The sequence below is a fragment of the Delphinus delphis genome, chromosome 2 (assembly GCF_949987515.2).
Source record: "Delphinus delphis chromosome 2, mDelDel1.2, whole genome shotgun sequence".
NCBI lineage: Eukaryota > Metazoa > Chordata > Mammalia > Artiodactyla > Delphinidae > Delphinus > Delphinus delphis.
Genome location: NC_082684.1, coordinates 151742837 through 151762837, shown reverse-complemented (window position 1 = coordinate 151762837; position 20001 = coordinate 151742837).

The following is a 20001-nucleotide window of genomic DNA, read 5'->3' as shown; positions in this document are numbered from 1 at the left end:
GAGTCCTAAGGATGAAGCTTCTAATCCAGATGGGAGGCAGGAACGCACAGGCTGTGAGAAAACCCAGAGTACCACCAAGCAGAGGGCAGTTGGGGAAAGCAGGGCTGGCCCCTCAGAAGGAGAGGTCCCTCTGTGTACAGGTCAGCTCAGGCTGTCATAACCAAGTCCTACAGACCAGGCAGCTAAAACAACAGGGCTTTATTTCTCACGGTTCTGGAGGGTGGAGTCATGGCCAAGCGCTGGTGAGAGCTCTCTTCCGGGCTTGCAGACGGCTGCCTTCTCACTGTGTCCTCACAGGGAGGAGAGAGACAGAGACAGACAGACAGACAGACAGAAAATGTGGGGTGGTGGGGAGGTGAAGCTCTCTGCTGTCTACTCCTGAGGGCTAACCCTATTGGATGAGGGATCCTCTCTGATGACCTCATTTAACCTTTACCACCTCCTTAGAGGCCCCATCCCCCAGTACATGCACCGGGGCATCTGGGCTCCAGGACGATGCTCTCAGTCACCATCCATTCAAGGCTGTCTGCAGATAAGGCCCTGAGAATCCAGAGGAGGCCCACCTGGACAGGCAGCTCACACACATTACCTGAGCCCCAACCCTACTTCTCTTCTGAGTGACCACGTGTGGCGGCACCAACCTCTTTCTGGGCTCAGCTTTGACAACTTTTATCTCCTCGTGCTCCGATGAACTCTTACACGAAAGCAGATCAAAGCAGAGTTGTCCAATTTGTAAAACAGATAAAAGAGGGGTTGGGAGGTCGGGAGGTGCAGCGTTCCACCTGCTGTGCTAATTGTCATCCTCCCTGAGGACCAATGAGCTGCCTCTGCAGATTCTCAGATTCCAAACACTGAACAGTAGCATTGCGATTTGTCAACAAGGAAGGAGAGAAATAACAAAGTGACAAATCTATTCTGGGTCCTGAAGTATTTGAAATTACCACCCTCCCACACACACTCACATCAGCACCCTGCAATGTAGAATTTAGATCAAAGTTCAGTATCAGAACTCATTGCAAAGCATAGAAAGAACCTTCTGAAAAAAAAGTAGAGTCCCATGCATTTCCAGAGACTTAAAAATTCCAGTGACCTTTTATCAGGAAACTAAACAGAGGAAAGAAGCACTCATAAAAATTCTTGCCATGAGAGCCCGTACTGACCTCCTGCAACCAGACCTCTGTACCATGGGCAGGTATTTGGAGTCGCTCTGCCAGGAGTGGTGGCAGGCCTTGCTATGACCCAATGGTACCCTGTTGCAAAGTGCTTGGCTAACGTTCTGGAATGTAGTCTGTGGCTGTTCAATGAATTCTTTCCTCCGGGCAAACAAGCTGGCTCTAGAAGTAATCACACATGGTCATTTATTCCCATTAGCAACCCCAAACAAGCAAGTGGCCTTACCCAAACAGCAGAAAAGCCTAGGTTATTTTTAAATGTGCTCAGTTTAACGTTTCATAATTTGTGATTTCCCAACAACAAAAAGAATTAATGGCACAACTGTTAAAGTTCCATGAGAATTCAGAAGAAGACATACCAAGTAGGGAAAGAGGCAACAGAGGGCAAGGCACACATTATAAATGAGTGAAAGTAATGAAATCCTAGTTAGAGGAATCTGTTTCCACTCCTGTAGAATCCTCATGGGATTAACAGACACACACTAGTACATATAAAATAGATAAATAACAAGGACCCACTGTATAGTGCAGGGAACTATATTCAGTATCTTGTAATAACTTATAATGGAAAAGAATCTGAAAAAGTAGATAGGTAGATAGATAGATAGATAGATAGATGTATAACTGAATCACTTTGCAGTACACCCAAAACATTGCAAATCAACCATACTTCAATTAAAAAAAATACTCGTAAATAAAATCTAGTCTAAGAAGAAATGAGTTACGACCTTGGGTGGTATTCAGAGGATTGCATTGATATAATGTTTTTCTCCCAACAGGCTTCTTGTACTTTAAAAAATAAATATGCTCCAAACTGGCTTTGAGAAATGTGTTTGTAAAGGCAGCCTGACTGTAAAGCCCAGGAGATTACAGCAAGTCAGGAAGGAGGAGGTCTCCTGGTTTCCCAAGATGGCAGCACCTGCTGAGTCAGTTCAAGTCAACCTGACTTGGCTGGAAGTCCCACAGCCCCGTGGAACTGGGCTGTATGGAAGGGGTATCCAGCACTCCCCCACAGATATCTCCCAGAGATGTCCAGGGTAACAGCTGCAGCATCACCATAAAATGTGCGTGGTGGAAAACAAAAAGGAAATTTGACACTTATTCCACATTTTAATTAATGGGAAAAATTCAATCATCTGTACACCTGATTGTGCAATGGGGATTCTTTCTTGTGAGTAGCATCTGAAATCAGCAATGCATCCATTGTTAAGGATAAAAATGGACCTGGCTTTTAATGTCTGACATTATTTCGTAAAGAAATTTGCTTTTTCATAGACCTCATCACTGACCAGGCAGTGTTACAGTCAGCCTTGCTTTGAAAAGACTCACCATGTATTACCTGAAGGAACCATGACTTACCTGGGAGATTATTTCTTGGACAATCCCTTTCATCTATAAACGAGGAAATGAGTCAGCTTTACTAAGTACTACCTCATCACTGGTGTTCTGTCATTCAGCAGGGATGGGAACGCATTTTGTTACTCACAGAAGCCAGAAGCCTGGATCACCAAGCATACAGGTAGGTCACCGCTGATATCTACTCTTCAAACAATGACAGGTTCTGTTGTCAGAGATCTTAACAGTCTCTCTGATTGGAAAAGTGCCCGGCTGGTCACAAGACAGCATGACTCATTACCGCTGCTCAACTTCAGCTGAACAGAAGGCTAAAAGAACAAAATCAGCTCTGTGATGTCATCTCTTTTCCATGTATCTTTAACATAGTTTAGATACAGAAGTTGTTGAGTAAGACGCAAAACTTTCAAATGAGAAGAATGCGTCTGAAATACTTAGGGAAAGAAAACACCAGACACCGTCCAGGAATTCGGGGTGTGTGGTCTTTGCTGATACAAATTATTCCACAAGGTTTTAAGACCTATAAACTAGTCACCTGGGTTGGTCAAAGTTTAACTCGACTGAAATATTTTAGGCTTAAGTAACCGTTTAAGAATGTCGAGTTTCCAGAACAGCTTGAGGAGCTCTCTCATTTCCAGTTATTGGAAACCTACAAAAAATGTACAAAGACTTCCTAAACATGTTTCAAAATCAAGGAAAATAGAAACAGTGTTTGTTTGTAAGTGGTGGGGATTATCAGTAACTTCTTATCTTTTTTCTATTCTTTTCCACTTATTTAATGAGCAGGTATTGCTTTTATAGTGACAATAAGTAAGCAGGAAAAAAAAGTTTCATGTTTCCTCAGAGGTAGCTCCTTGAAAGGAAAAGCACAAAAGCCAAAACAAACTGAAAAAGTAAATTGACAGCTACCTCATATCTTTCATTTCAATGTCAGTTAAACTGCAATGAGGAAAAATGAGATCACTGTTTACCTGACTACACTACAGATCCCCAAAGAGCAAGTGTGAGAGGGGGTCCCATATTCATCAGCTGTTGTAACACTAGCAGCAATCTCTTCTAAGAAGTTAAATCACTCATTTCGGTAAAAGCCAGCCAAGAAGAAGAAAGTGTACTGTAGCAAAGATGAAGGAAGTATTTTTAATTAAGCTGATTGACACCACTTCCTCAGGGTGGCTTTATTTGGAAAATGACAGAACAGCAGAGAAAGGAGTGTTGCATTAGGAATGGTATCATGTGAAAAAGTTATGTATCTTTCAAATTTAGCCAATCATTGTTAACTTCCTTTTTTTTTTTTTTCAGTGTTGCCTGTTTGTTTCTGGGAGGTCTTAAAAAAATATAGAAGCTTTGTCAGATGCTAAAGAGGAAGTCCAGAATTGTAATGAGATGGTGTGGCCCACTCCTTAACACTCAACACATAGAGCTTGTTTTTGAAGAAACTTACGCATTGTCCAACTTGTTTCATGAAAGCTGTAGAGTGAAAATCATACATTTCTGTCATTTCTGTCTAGTCCTCTAACTAGGAATTGTCTTTAATTCAACAGCACTTATGTGAGGACTCTTCAGCTCTCAGTTCTCCAGTGTCAGAGGGAGTCCTGAGCCATCTTGGACGCTTTGTCCCTGCAACTTAAGGGTTGGTCTCCTGAACTCCTGATGTCTGTGACCACATCTGTTCTCCTTGCCTCTCTGCTTTGTGTGCTGATGTGTTATCTATTCTCAATTTTCACCTGCCATCCTTACGACCACAGAGTAGTATTGATCATTTTAACTTTGAGTAATTACTAGTAGATATATCCTTGCAACCAAAGATCGGCATCCAGAGAGGCCAGGACCATTTTTTACAGACTGTGTTAAAAATAATATATGGCCCCAAAAATAGTGATTAAATATATCAATTGTTTCCTGTGAATATCCTTCCAGAGAGATTCCAATAGTTAAAAATGACCAGATAAATATGTTTTTCAATAAAGACATAATTTAGATTACTCTGAAAAACTAGAAAAGTGGTACCATAGCACTTTTATATAAACATCTTAAACTTGGAAACACTTAAATTTTAAGGGGTGAAAATGACAAATATAGAGTCACTTCATTTTTTCTTACATCTTGTTTAAAATTTGTCTATTATTCAAGACTAACATAACAAGATTTTCCCCATAATTTAATGATTAAATGTCATTTTATACAAGCTGCAAAGTCCTCCGTAGGATCAGAGATGTTCCTCTCCGCTGGGCGCTGAGTTAGTGTTGGGTACCTCAACCTCATCTCCCCGCTGCCCCTCTTCCATTATGTGGATGGTGTGTCCTGTCCTTACTCCTCCAAGGCCAGCTGTGTACACAGTGTCTTTACCTTCAGTAAAACAGAGGATAAACTCACTCAAACTAGAGTGGTTGTGACCATCCCCTCTCCCAAGTGCATTAACGTTTTAAACAGAAGATACAAGGGAAAAATAAATGAACGTTATGCACAGAAGCAGGAGGCTCCTCCCACACCCCCAGAAGTGTCAACACAGACTTAGCCAGTTTCTTCTGTTCGTTGAACAATCACATATACATTTTCTGAATCAAAACATAATTAGCAATCTAACAAATAAGTTTTTTCAGATTAGTAATTTTACATAGATAAGAAAAATTTTACACAGTTACAAAATTTAAATTACATGTACTATGCATTCAATAACTTTCCTCCACCATATGGAGTAAGCTCATTGAAAATCATGGAAAAAATAAAACTCCTAGTGGCCACACTGACCAGTAAAACAGTATGGTTAAGAAAAGGGATGGGAGAGATCATCATCATTAGCAAAAGCATTCTTCTGCCTTTATTGCCCTGCAGTAAAACTATCCATTCTCCCTGGTTTCACCACAAATTTCAATCCCCTCCTCCATGACCAGTCCCACCAGTCTTTTCTTTCATAAGTGCTAATATTTTTAATAAAAATTTAATAAAAGCATATACCTACAAGATATTGCAAATCTTATTCAACTTTTATTTATTGAATAAATAAAAGCAGGATATTGAAAATTTACATATATTTATATGTATGCTTTTAGCTGACACTTGACGTCCACATTCTGGAAGCATTTAGCATGTCAGTTATATGAATGAGTGAGAAATGTTAAAAAGAAAAAAGAAAGGAAGGGAGGAAGAAATTCACTGCCCCCCACCCAAACAAGTAAGAAGAGAGAGAGGTTAACCGCTACAGGGAATGCCAGTTAATACATTTCAGGAAGTTAAACTACCAATGTATTTCATAAAAGCTACTGATATCATTTAGTTCATTTCTACTCATCGGGGAAGTAGTTTGAATTTATCAATTTGAAACAAAATTACCTAGAATGTCCATGACAACTTTTCTAGGTTCAGGCTGCTTTATACTTTTTATAGTCATTATTTCATTTAGTATGGAAAAAAGAAGAGAAATGTATGCATGTGTGTGTGTGTGCGTGTGCGTGTGTGTGTGTGTATAGTTTTACATTTTTATACACGTGCTCACACATAGAGAGACAGAGAGACAGAGAGAGAGTTGTAGGGTTCTTTCTTACCTTGATTTAAAGATAGTAGTATCAGTATCATTCTTTATTTCAAGAAAGACCATCCTCTCATGTTATGACACCAGTTAAATATTGTGTAATTATTTTTTCAGTGGATTTGATACATCTGATAATTATTGATCTCCTTCCAAATATCTTAACCTCAAGAGCAAACCAAGCTGCACAGGCAATGATCCAATTTCAGAGTCTCCTATGAGGCTGACTCCTAGCTGGTTATTTCTAGACTAAATCACAGCAGTTGACCCCAGGCAGAACTGTAAGGTTTTTGCCTTTCAATCTCTATTGATGTTTTCAAAGGCAGGTTAGCAGAGAGAAAAACAGGCTTAATGATCATATACAATGTTGGACACATTGTCTCAAATATAGTTCTATTTCAGGAATTAGAAGTTCCTACTAATTTCCAATGAACAATAACATCCAGTAATTCAACATTTTGTAAACCAGAAATCACAGTAATTGGTTATTTGGCGTATTTAAGATAATCCCCCAAATCCCAGCAATTTGACATCCATGGCTAGCACAGTAGCAGAGTGGGGTTATTCTAATGAGTATTCTGCTCAGCCAGATGTCACAAGAAATGAAAGAGAAAGAAGAAAAAGAAAAGGAGCACTATTCTTCTTTTGATTTTTCAACCATTAAAAAATGTAGGGCTTCCCTGGTGGCGCAGTGGTTGGGAGTCCGCCTGCCGATGCAGGGGACACGGATTCGTGCCCCGGTCCGGGAAGATCCCACATGCCGCAGAGTGGCTGGGACCGTGAGCCATGGCCGCTGAGCCTGCGCGTCCGGAGCCCGTGCTCCGCAACGGGAGAGGCCACAACAGTGAGAAGCCCGCGTACCGCAAAAAAAAAAAAAAAAAAGTAAAAATCCTTCTTTGATCACAGTCACACGAAAGCAAGCAGCAGGCTGGGATTACCCCAAGGGTAAAAATTTTGGACACTGAGTTACACCAAGGAGGCTTTAAAGGCAGGGACTGTGGTCTTGGCAGTATCCGTCGTGATGCTCAGGGTACCTGGAGCAGAGGTACGGTGGTACTCCACAGTTGTTCACTGAAAGGGCCCATAAATCGAGTGGTTGCCGTGAGAAATATTGCTGATTTTTGAAAAATAAATTTGAGGACTGTTGCCCCATAAAACATGTTCTATCCAGGACCAAGGTTTAGGCTCGACCTCTTTAATCATAGATCTCGGGAAGTGACGCTTCGCTTTCCACAGCTGAGTCTCCTCTGCTCCTAATCATGTTGGCACAGTCTGGAACTCTGCTCCATGCAGAGAGGAACTAGCAGAGTGGAGGGGGAGAGCCGGAGCTTTTGGTCATTGTCCTGTCCGCTCAGGCACAAATCCAGGGGACTGACTCCATGGCAATCTGATCTGGTGCAAAAACAAATGATGACCCGAGGTCCGTTGTGCTGTTATCAGACTTACAAAGGGGAGTGGATGCTCAACATCACTAATCATTAGAGAAATTCAAATCAAATCTGCAGTGAGGTATCACCTCACACCAGTCAGAATGGCCATCATCAAAAAATCTACAAACAATAATTGCTGGAGAGGGTGTGGAGGAAAGGGAACCCTCTTGCACTGTTGGTGGAAATGTAAATTGATACAGCCACCATGGAGAACAGTATGCAGGTTCCTTAAAAAACTAAAAATAGAACTATCATAAGACCCAGAAATCCCACTACTGGGCATATACCCTGAGAAAACCATAATTCAAAAAGAGTCATGTACCACAGTGTTCACTGCAGCTCTATTTACAATAGCCAGGACATGGAAGCAACCTAAGTGTCTATCGAGAGATGAATGGATAAAGAAGATGTGGCACATATATACAGTGGAATATTACTCAGCCATAAAAAGAAACGAAATTGAGTTATTTGTAGTGAGGTGGACGGACTTAGAGTCCATCTGTCATACAGAATGAAGTAAGTCAGAAAGAGAAAAACAAATACCGTATGCTAACACATATATAGAGAATCTAAAAAAAAAAAAAAAAATTGTTCTGAAGAACCTAGGGGTAGGACAGGAATGAAGACACAGATGTAGAGAATGGACTTGAGGACACAGGGATGTGGAAGTGTAAGCTGGGACAAAGTGAGAGAGTGGCATGGACATAGATACACTACCAAATGCAAAATAGAAAGCTAGTGGGAAGCAGCCACATAGCAGAGGGAGATCAGCTTGGTGCTTTTTGACCACATAGAGGGGTGGGATAGGGAGGGTGGGAGGGAGATGTAGGAGGGAGGAGATATGGGGATATATGTATATTATAGCTGATTCACTTTGTTATAAAGCAGAAATTAACACACCCTTGTATAGCAATTATACTCCAATAAAGATGTTTAAAAAATATAAGTAAACAGTAAAAAATAAAATAAAATATACAGAATTTTAAAAAGAGATAAAGCAATGAGCAGAAGAACACAAATACAACCCATTCCATTTAGATGAAGTTCAGGAACTCACAAAATAAATAACATGTTGTTTACAGATGTGTATAAGAGAAAACTATAAATCAAATCAAGCAAATAATAAGCACAAATTTTTAGCAAGTATAACGGGGCATGCCATCAGAGAAGGGTAAGACGGTCTCAAAATTATCGGTAATGTTGTCATTTGATGTATAGAGAGATTCTATACTAGTATCTTCATGCCTTTCATATGTCATGTCTATATCTACATGTATAAAATTTTTATGTATATTAACTTATTATACTAAACAAAAGGACAGAGGTGGCTTCGCGAAATTTGCTGCCGCGTCGACCGTGGGGGTGTGCTGGGGACCCTGTTTTCAGAGAGCTTGTTGGAAATGCTCCTCACAGGTCTTAGAACCAGGAAAAGCTAGAGATCTGACTGAGCAACTGGTTTGTTCTAAACTTCTGAACTCTTGGAATGAAGCTCATTTCTTCTGTGTTCTAATCAAAAGGAAGTTCAGAATCCTACTATGTAAGGTCCATCTCGATGAACTGAGCAGGGTCGCATTCTGTGCCCTGTCCTGCTGACCTAACTCCCCTCGCCCGTCTGCCTTCTCCCTCCCCCATCTCAGCAATCCTGATGTGTCTGACGCTCTCAAATATTCTGTCTTCTGAAAGGAACCTCAGAGGGCTCCTCTTCCCCACCGCTCCTCCCCTCCCCTTCCCTGTCCTTGTCTTCAAGGGCGAATTGTGTCAGGTTCCTTTAGAAGCTCTAGGCTGACCAGGTGTGCCTGGGGGGGTACCACTAGATTCTGCTGATCGCTGTAGGTGTGGCCTCAGCTGAATTTAACTCAGATGAGATAAGCAATAAGATTTCAGAGTTTCTCTAATGCCCACTGAACTGCTTTGTTGCTGGCCTTTTAAGTTTTACTGTATCTTTCTAAAATACCAGTCTAGTTATGCCGTCTCTTTGTTTGTAATCCTGCAGAGTTCCCTCCCACCATGACCCATCCCCTCCAAGACTTAGCGGGGCCTTTCTCAGTGGATCAACCTCCTGCTACCTTTCCCATCTCACCTTGGGCACCTTCCTTCTTCCTGGCCTCAGGGTTGAGTGCCAGCAATAAAGCACACAGATCTGACCTCGCGGATGCCTCCCCACCGCCCCGGACAGCTCCACACTCTCCCCTGGACACTCCACCCTGGGGCCTCCCCACCTCAGAGGAGGAAGTTACTCTCAGCCCTGCCCACCCCCAGGCCAGCCAAGCACCCCTATTCTAGCTTCATCGCTCATGTTAACACTTAGTTTACATTTCACCTCCCCAGACGAATCTTATTTTGTTTGTATTTCAAATAGCCACACATCCACACTGAAAGAAGAAATGCATTACAATGTCCATATCTGCAGCATTTTAATTCTCTCAGTCCATTAGGGTAAATTCTGCCAAAATTGTAATGATGCAGTTTAAGCACTCTGAATTACTAGAAGCCCAGTGTACACTTATTAGACTAATGTCACCATTACTTTCTGTCTAATGGATATCACCTGGCCTCTCACTTCTCTGAGTGACCCAAGAGTCAGCATGGGGCATTTGTGGTGCATCCTATTCAGAAAGAATAATTTTCAAAGCAGGATAAAAGGCAGGAATGGCTCTGCTCCAGGACAGAGGAATCATTCTAGAGGAGAGAGTCATCCCAGAATTGGGCCCTAAGTTCCGTTTGCTCAGCCTGAGAGAAAGTGGATGACTTTGGGAGTTCCTGAAATGATCTGTGTGGTCTGCTGTCTGTGCACTAGAGGCCCACAGAAAGTGCCCACAGAACTGCTGAGGTGTAAGAAATGTCAAGAACCAGCCCCCTCCCCGGCTGTATTAAATGAGTAAGAGTATGTGAAACCACTCACATGAGTTAGAAAGATACCGTCAGTCACAAAATCTTTCGCCATTAAAAATGGAAGCAAGGCTTCCCTGGTGGCACAGTGGTTGAGAGTCCGCCTGCCGATGCAGGGGACACGGGTTCGTGCCCTGGTCCGGGAAGATCCCACATGCCGCGGAGCGGCTGGGCCCGTGAGCCATGGCCGCTGGGCCTACACGTGCGGAGCCTGTGCTCCGCAACGGGAGAGGCCACAACAGTGAGAGGCCCGCGTACCGCAAAAAAAAAAAAAAAAAAAAAAAAAAAAGAAGCAGATGTGTTACATAATATTTGTTCAAGTGATATGATTTAAATTTTAAACCATCCAGGATAATTTTGACATGGTGAGTAGTTTTATTATTACTGTCACTATGATTATGATTATGATTATTTGGGAGATGAATAGCCAACACAAATACAAGACTTACTGCATGCCAGGCACTGTTCAAATTGTTTTCAATATATTAACTCACTTTATCCTTGCAAGAACCCTCTGAGATAGGTACCATGTCTCGGATAAATCACCTGAGGCACACAGAGATTAAGTAAAGCCTGGTGAGGCAGGGAAAGAAACTAACTTCTTGGCTTAAGGGTCTTTGCCTTCTCTATGGAAGGGCAGCCCTCAGGCAACAGTAGAAATAGTTGGGACTGGCAGCTTACTCCCACCTTTAATTCCATGTGGCTAAAGCGGGATTGATGATCTGTCAATCACCTGGTGAATCTGGTCTGATTTGTGTCTCTGTGTCCGTACATGAATTATTTTGTTGTGGGAGGAAAAAGTACCAAATTATTTATATTGACCATTAAAAAATACAAACAGTAACAGCAAATGACTCAGCTGCAGCCCTTTTACGTTGTTAGAATTGAACTAAAATTTCTGCAGGTTCTGGGAAAATGGTCCTAGCTATGTACAGCCAGCCAGATTCTGTTCCAGAGATAAACGAACCTCCATAAGTATGTATGTAGGAAAACATTCGAACCAGAGTTTAATTTCCATGTAAGTATAAATAATGTGAAACGGCTACGTCACGAAGGCCTTACTGGGTTCTGGTAACATTGACGAGTTCTTTGAGAGGGGCATTCTATAATCTGTAAACTATTACTCCCAGTTGTAAGTGATAAACTATTATTTCCAATTGTGAGAACATAGGAAAACTTGACAACTTGAGCGGCTCCAATTTTCAATTTCATACAGTTGGATGAAATCCAGAAAATATAGAAATATTATTTTTCCTAAAGCTCAGATGGAAGACATTCCTACATAGACACAGTGAAAACACAATAAAAATATGGGATAATTTCAGTGTTAATCTATTTCCAGATATGAATGCTTTACAATAAAATATAACTATGGGTACAAATAGATCAATATAAATTTAGATGCCTTAAAATATAGATATGAGTTTCCTTTTTTACTTTTTTTCAGTCTTTTTTCTGCCATTGTATTTTTAAAATTTTGTATTGAAGTATAGTTGATGTACAATAATATATAAGTTATAGGTGTACAACATAGTGATTCACAAATTTTAAAGATTATACTCCATTTGTAGTTATTATAAAATATTTGCTAGATTCCCTGTGCTATACAATATATATAATAGTTTGTACCTTTTAATCACCTGCCCCTATATTGGTATGAGTTTCCTACAGAGTGTCTGGGTATAGTGGAAACACAAAACGAAAATGAATGCCATGCTATAGTCCACGTAAATGGGTAAGAAAAAGTTAATGCCATATTATAATCTACATACATTGATGAGATTATTGCTGATGTAGATGTAAAAGTCTGTAAGTCACATATCTTTTAAGGACCTAGTGGGGTCGTCATATGCACTAAAACCATTAGGATGCTTAAGAAACAATAGTAGTAACTTCTACATCAGTAACTTGCCCCAGTGGCTGCCCAGCCGCCGTTCTGTTGTAATCAGCATCACCAATTCTTCTAAGAGGTATGAAGCATCAACAGTAAAACTGAGCCAGACTGCAGTAGTTCCCAGCAGGCAGGTCCTACAAAGACAGCAGTGAGCCTCTGAGTGGATCTATTGCAAACAGCTTACCTCTGCCCTGTTGTCTTCAGCCCATTTGCCAAGGGCAGCCGTCTACAAAATCGGTTCCCACTGTGAAGGGTTCATATAACTTCAGCCTGCCTTTGACAAGCATCTAACAAATAAGTGACTCGCTTCACTGGAATTAAAAACTATGATTCAGGACTTCCCTGGTGGCGCAGTGGTTAAGAATCCACCTGCCAGTGCAGGGGACACGGGTTCGAGCCCTGGTCCGGGAAGATCCCACATGCTGTGGAGCTACTAAGCCCGTGCACCACGACTACTGAGCCTGTGCTTTAGAGCCTGTGAGCCACAACTACTGAGCCCGCGTGCCACAACTACTGAAGCCCGTGCACCTAGAGCCCATGCTCTGCAACAAGAGAAGCCACCGCAATGAAAAGCCTGCGCACCACAAAGAAGAGTAGCCCCCGCTCGCCGCAACTAGAGAAAGCTGGTGTGCAGCAACAAAGACCCCATGCAGACAAAAATAAAATAAATAAATTGATTTTAAAAAAACCCAAAAAACTATGATTCAATAACTAAACAATCTCCAAAAAATGACTTGAAAAGTCAAAAAGCAGCTTGGGGCTTCCCTGGTGGTGCAGTGGTTGAGAGTCCACCTGCCGATGCAGGAGACATGGGTTCGTGCCCTGGTCCGGGAAGATCCCACATGCCGCAGAGCAGCTGGGCCCGTGAGCCATGGCCACTGAGCCTGCGTGTCTGGAGCCTGTGCTCCGCAACAGGAGAGGCCTCAACAGTGAGAGGCCCGCCTACCCCAAAAAAAAGAAAAAAAAAAGCAGCTTGGTTAAAAAAAAAAACTCCACAAGGACCTACTTGTATAGCACAGAGAACTCTGCTCAATATTCTGTAATAACCTAAATAGGAAAAGAATTTGAAAAAGAATAGATACATGTATAGGTATAACTGAATCACTTTGCTGTACACCTGAAACTAACACGACATTGTAAATGAACTACAGTCCAATTTAAAATAAAAACTAAAAAAAAAACTCCATATATTGTATGTACTGGAGGAAGGAGGTGGGAATTTAAACTTTAAACTTGATTCTCCTCAGAGCTTAAAGGGTCACAACTCAGTCAATGTTATTTTCAAATCCCTCGGACAAAATAACCTGACAAATAGCTTAATATTACTCAGTAAGTGACTGTATTTAGAGGGCTATAAACATGTATTAATGGAGTTAATAAAAGTATGCATTTATTAAGAGATTTAATGAATAATCAGAAACTTCTTAATTATTAATTTGAACAAATTTTTAAATTCACTTTTACTGATGCATCACATATTAGAAAAACTAACAAAGATTCAATTACACATGTACACATTTTCATATGATAAAATTTTATTAAGTAGATAAAATATTCACAAAAGGAAAATCCATAAGAAGTGTAATGTCATGGGCAACTTTCAACTAAAAATCATAGATATTTAAGAGAGGTTCAGCTCATTAAAGTTTCATTCATTAGAATAAAAATTAATGCATTTAATTGTAAGTGCTGTGATTAATTCAACAAACTCAGTACAGAATTAGAGCAATTTTTACTGTTTTATTCACATATTGCTGAAAACTTTTGACAAAATATACCAATTGTTTTGTCATTCAATGCCTCAGTCAGGTCCTCTTAAACTTTTGGTCTTCATTCTCTTCAAAGACCATCAATTCTGATTCTTTTCAACAGGTCAGATTTAATCTCACAGCAGGAAAGGTTTTTCAAGGGTCCATGTGGAAAAGCACTGCGTGTAACGCACACTTCGATGAAACAAAGATGAATAAACCCAATCACTTCCCTCCAAGAGATTGCAGTCTAGTCTGCAGAAATCAATAGTTCTAACATAAAATAGATTCGAAGATTGTCCCTATGGGGATCTCACTCTTTGGCTAATATATACCTTTATTTCTAAACAAATATTTTTGGACCTCGTCAAGGAATGATAAAATCTGGCTTTAGAAATTGTCTTTATAGTGATGAGAACTTGTTCAACATCTATTAAACGAATATTGTAGAGCCTGTAGCTAAGCCAGACGTTGTCCTTGGTACACAGATATGATGGGAACAAACTTGGTCCTTCCACGTAGGGTTGAGAGTATGATGGAATTGAAAGATGAGGGAACGGAACCAACATCACAACGCTTCTCTGCCCCAAACCAAAAAACAATAGCCCAGCTTTCTCCTTGGGATCTCATGTGTGTATTTCACACAAAAGGGATCCGGTGCTGCAGAGGAGTGGTAAGTGGAATTCAAAACCGTGTACCTTCAGCCATTCTCAAAACCTCCCTCCACTGTGTTCCCACAGCACGAAGGTCCCCTGCCAACCTCAAGTGTTGCTAGTTCACTTCAATGACTATCTGAAAACTATCTTCCTGTCTCCAAAACCAAGGGATCCATCTAGCCTGGGTCCTCTCTCACCACACTAAAGCAGAAGCATGCCCTCAGACGAGACATTTATTTTCTTTGGATTGAGGGTGATTTAACACTTAGCTCCTTCAATTAAAGTGATGATTTACTAATACAACGGTATCAATAAACAGAAGCGGCTAAGAGTGAGCCCATATTAATCACATGGATTATCTCCTTTTGTCTTCACAATAACCCTGGGAGGGAGTTAACCCTATCCTCCTCATTTTAAGTTGGAAACTGGAGTTTGGATGGATTAAATCATGAGCCCTTGATTGCACTACTGCTACACGACAGAAATACCACCTCTGCCAGGGCAGCCTGTTTCCAGATCTCGGGATCTTGGCGTTATTCTCAATTAGACACTGCAGCTAAAACCCTGGAAGGGTACGTGACACACAGAAGTGCTCAGGAAAGTCCTCTGATCCCACCCTCTTTGCACAAGGGGTGGCTGGGTGTCATTCGGGACAAATTTGAGCCAGGGCAAGGGTATCTGAGGGACACCCCACCCCACCTTGGTACCTGCCCCTGGCAGTCTGTGCCCCCCCCCCCCCCACAGAAGGCAGGCATCTGCCCTATAGGGATGTGAGAGCACGAAGGGTGGAGTTTCTCCCACAGGCCTTTCCATGGTCAGCTCTCCAGGACCGTCCTCTCTGTCAGGACAGGGCGTGAATATCTTCCTAACTGTCCCACTCACCTCTGCTCCGCTGTCTACAAGCCTTTATGCTTTAGCCTCTATAGAGAGTCACCTTCTCTATTCCTCAGGGCCAGCCAGCCACTAACTTCAGAAAAAAAAATCTTTTTTTCCATCATATGATGCTTTATACTTTGATAAGCGGCTTTTTAAAAAAACGTAAACTAGGGCTTCCCTGGTGGCGCAGTGATTGAGAGTCTGCCTGCCGATGCAGGGGACACGGGTTCGTGCCCCGGTCTGGGAAGATCCCACATGCCGCGGAGCGGCTGGGCCCGTGAGCCATGGCCACTGAGCCTGCGCGTCCAAGAGCCTGTGCTCCGCAACGGGAGAGGCCACAACAGTGAGAGGCCCGCGTACAAAAAAAAACAAAAAAAAAAAACGTAAACTAGACCCTAGGCTCTACAATAGTTGTTGGTGTCTAGAGAAGAAAGTTCCCAGCAGAAAGAGTTTTACATTTTAGTGACGGTCAGCAACCTGTGACCTGTCCTTAAGCTGCATTCTCGTCCACTTGGCCACTGGTAAAATAATTTCCATCTCTTTCCTTTCATGAGATATGAATATTTAATCGAGTAAAAGCATTGAACAAGAAGGAACAATACTTGGGTTTTTGTCTTCATCCTGAAGACTTTGTCTAACCATAGGACACTACAATCTAAGCGTCCCCATCCTTCATTCATGAAATGGGAATCAGAATACATTAATACCATCACAAAGTGATGGTGTGGGAAATGATTACTTTATGTGAAAGTTATGAAAATGTTAACACTACCACCACACTGTTATACATAAAGGTCCTTCCTTCCCTTAGTTCCTGAGGAAATTGGCTGTATGGTCATTTTATTTTAATTAAAAATTCGTTCCCCAGACTTGTGGTTGCCAAGGGGGAGGGGGTTGGGGGAGGGACGGAGTGGAGGTTGTGGTTAGCAGATGTAGGCTATTACATAGAGAATGGCTAAACAAACAACAAGGTCCTAGCACAGAGAACTATATTCAATATCCTGTGATAAACCAGAATGGAATAGAATATGAAAAAAGAATGTATGTATATGTATAACTGAATCATTTTGCTGTACAGCAGAAATTAATACGACATTGTAAATCAACTATACCTCAATAAAAAAAAAGAAATAAAAATTTAAAAGCCTGGAAAGGGGAAAAAAAATTCATTCCCTTGTCCCCATTGCCTTGGCAGTTACTAAGCAATTCCACGGTAAGCTGAGGGTCTGGTGATAAGCACCTGGGTTCTGTAGCCTCTGTGACATTTCAGACGCACACCAGAAACCTGAGGCTGTCCCAATAACAATTCAGGTGAAATTGCAGATAAGAGCAAACAGGAGCCGTAATTTTTCATATTCAGAATTCCTTCTGCAGGTACATTAATTCAGGGCAGTACCATTAGACCCCAATAAGAGCAAATTATACTTTCTGACATGGAAGCGTGCAGACATCAGTCACAAGAATGATAGGATTGCTGGTGTCCCTATTATTTCATGAATCCAAAGAAATGGCTCTTTTGTAGCCAAAGTAATTCTCCATATAAAAACCATACATTGAAGGCATTTTGTTAATGTAATGCTCAGTGCTATTCAGAAAAGGTTGAGGTTTCACTAGAAAAGGAGGAATTCTCTTCTTTCTACCGCCCAAATCTGATGCCTTAATCACAGCCTCTTGTTTTCCATGTGTGTCCATGTTACAGCTAAATCATGTTGGTGTAGACATAATAGAAGTATAATTGATTTAACTTCCCCAAAGAATGCTGATCTCAACCAGAATGATCACTTTTGCAGTATAGAGCTGATCTTTCCAAATAAATGGAAGAAAATAAAGCTGTCCTCTCCTATCACCAAAGCCCAGGAATAACATTAAAATCAGTTCAAATTCCAGGTACAGAACACTATGAATACCCAATCTTCAAACTCTTATTTAGAATGCAAATAAAACCTCAATGGATACAATTTTAAATAGGAATTGCTTATATGTATTTGTTTGCATTTTACAGGAAAACATTTTCCTTTTGTGGGGAGAGTTATTTCCATTGCACAAGTTCAAATACACCTCAGTCTTTTTGAAAACAGATTAAAATCTAATCTCTCCAGTGAAAAAATTGGTGACCTGATTTGCACATTCTGTCATCTTTATGTTTGACTCACAAAGTGCTACCATTCTCTTTCTTTGAATTCTGCCGCTGGAGTCTTCTGAGCTCCATCCAAAGTATGGAATTCCTAATGAATGTGCTGTTTACTTTCCGAGTGTGTTGGGATCTGTTTTCTGGAATCCTCTGTTAGTTGGCTTAGGTGTTTATTTGAATCAATGAAAGAAAACCAAAATATTGGCATATTAGTATTTTTCAAAACAGCTGAAATTAGAATCCTGATCTAGACAGTGGGGATTTATGGATGCTGTTTGGACAGTCTGTCTGGATGCCTTCATACAATTGGCTTAAGAAAAAAAAAAAAAAATGTTGCCTCTTTTATCACATAAGTTTCAGCATTTTCTGAAGCCCTATTCTGCCCTGGCATTCATTGTATTGAACGGTTACTGTGTTTTAGGCATTGTGATAGAATATTCCATGTGTTGTTTCTAACACTGGATTATATCCACGTTTTACTTAAAGGAAACAGGCTTAGAGAAGTTATGTGTCACACCGAAGGTCACCCAGCATCTGAGGGGCTGCAGACCCAGGACTCAAACCACATCTCAGTTCAAAGTCCTCATATATGACATCATATCATTTCCTGTCATTTCCATGGGAGCTAATTCCAGGGGGTATTAGGAGATGCTTTTTTTTAAAGTATCTATGATCAACTAAATCTGAGAAACACTAATTACAACAACGCTTAGCAGACTTTTTCAATAGGAGGAATTCTTAAGCCCTCAAATCTGTCGAACACCATTGCAAATTTCCAGGGAGGGACACAGGATGGAGTTTCCCAGTCGTTTATCCCCCAACAGAAGGGATTAACTTTGATCTCCAGGAGGACCCTCTTTGTGGAGACACAACGCCCTTGAAAGCTGGCCCCTAAATAGCACTGCAAGACGGTCACCACCTCACAGCCAAACCCCCAAGACTTGATCAATTTGACACCTGTTAATTCATTAATTTATTCACTTGGCTTTCAAACTTTCACTGGAAGGGGTCTGTTGAGTCTGGCCTGGTTTAAACTCTGGAGACCAGAGCTAGGAGACCAGGTCTCAGCCCCAAGTGGCAAGTCCAACGTTGTGGTGAGCTGGGGTTCTATGGGGGCAGCAGGTAGGATTAGGGGGTCCCCATCCCGAAACACACAGGGAGCATTGAGGAGGGAGACTGAGGCCTTGCTGGGAGCAGAGAGCAGAGACCATGGGCACGGCAAAGCAGACCTTCCAGAAACTTCCACCTGGGCATTGCCCATGCGAAGGGCCACACAGGAAGCAGCCTGATTTTCTTTGCTTTGTCTTTTAAAGAGAGCCTGTAGTTTGTGCGCTCAGCCAAAAGCACTGGAATTAAACTGCTTTCTCCGGATGACGTGTGAGGAGACGTGACATGAGTCTGCTGGGTCCTGAGGCCACCGTGGCCCCCTTCCTACATACACTTACCCTCTCCAGGCTTCTAGTAAATACGAGATCTGCCCCTTTAAAAAATTATATAAATTTACTCTTGGATTTTATGTAGAAACTAAAGAAACGGAAATAACCTTCGATGCCAAGTTTTGCAAACATAAACTCTTCTTGATGGTACCATCTTGTTTCTTTTTTTTTTTTTTTTTTTGCAGTATGCGGGCCTCTCACTGTTGTGGCCTCTCCCGCTGCGGAGCACAGGCTCCGGACGCACAGGCTCAGCGGCCATGGCTCACAGGCCCAGCCGCTCTGCAGCATGTGGGATCTTCCCAGACCAGGGCACAAACCTGTGACCCCTGCATCGGCAGGCGGACTCTCAACCACTGCGCCACCAGGGAAGCCCCCATCTTGTTTCTTGACAACAATCTTCAGACTTGGATCATGTCTCTGAAGGGCTTATGGGGCTAACACTGAAGTCCTTCCACTTTTCCTCATTTCAGTTTCTATTCTGATTGTGACTTAAAAGGAATGGAAAACTAGTACATAAAAAGTACATGTCATTAAACCCAAGGCCAAAGGACTCCGCAGTAATAAAAGAAATAAATGGAGGACGGTGTGGGAAGTGTCCTGACATCAGAGCCCTGTGAGGAGTGTCTGTCCTGTAACATTTTGTTGCAGCATAAACAGTGTAACCTCCAGCTGTGCCTATTAATTGTTTTAGAAGTTATTTCAAAATAGGTTTTTGTGAATGTTCACGAATTCATTCTTTAGTCAAAGTTTTAGGTCTTTATGCCATTGGAAGATCTGTGTCCATAGCTCCTGAGTGGGCCCACTTCACGTGTTTGTATGCAGGGCAGTTACCTCAGGGGTCAGAGAGTTGAGTGCCCAGCAGCAGAGTGTGTTTGTTTGCTGGGAACACC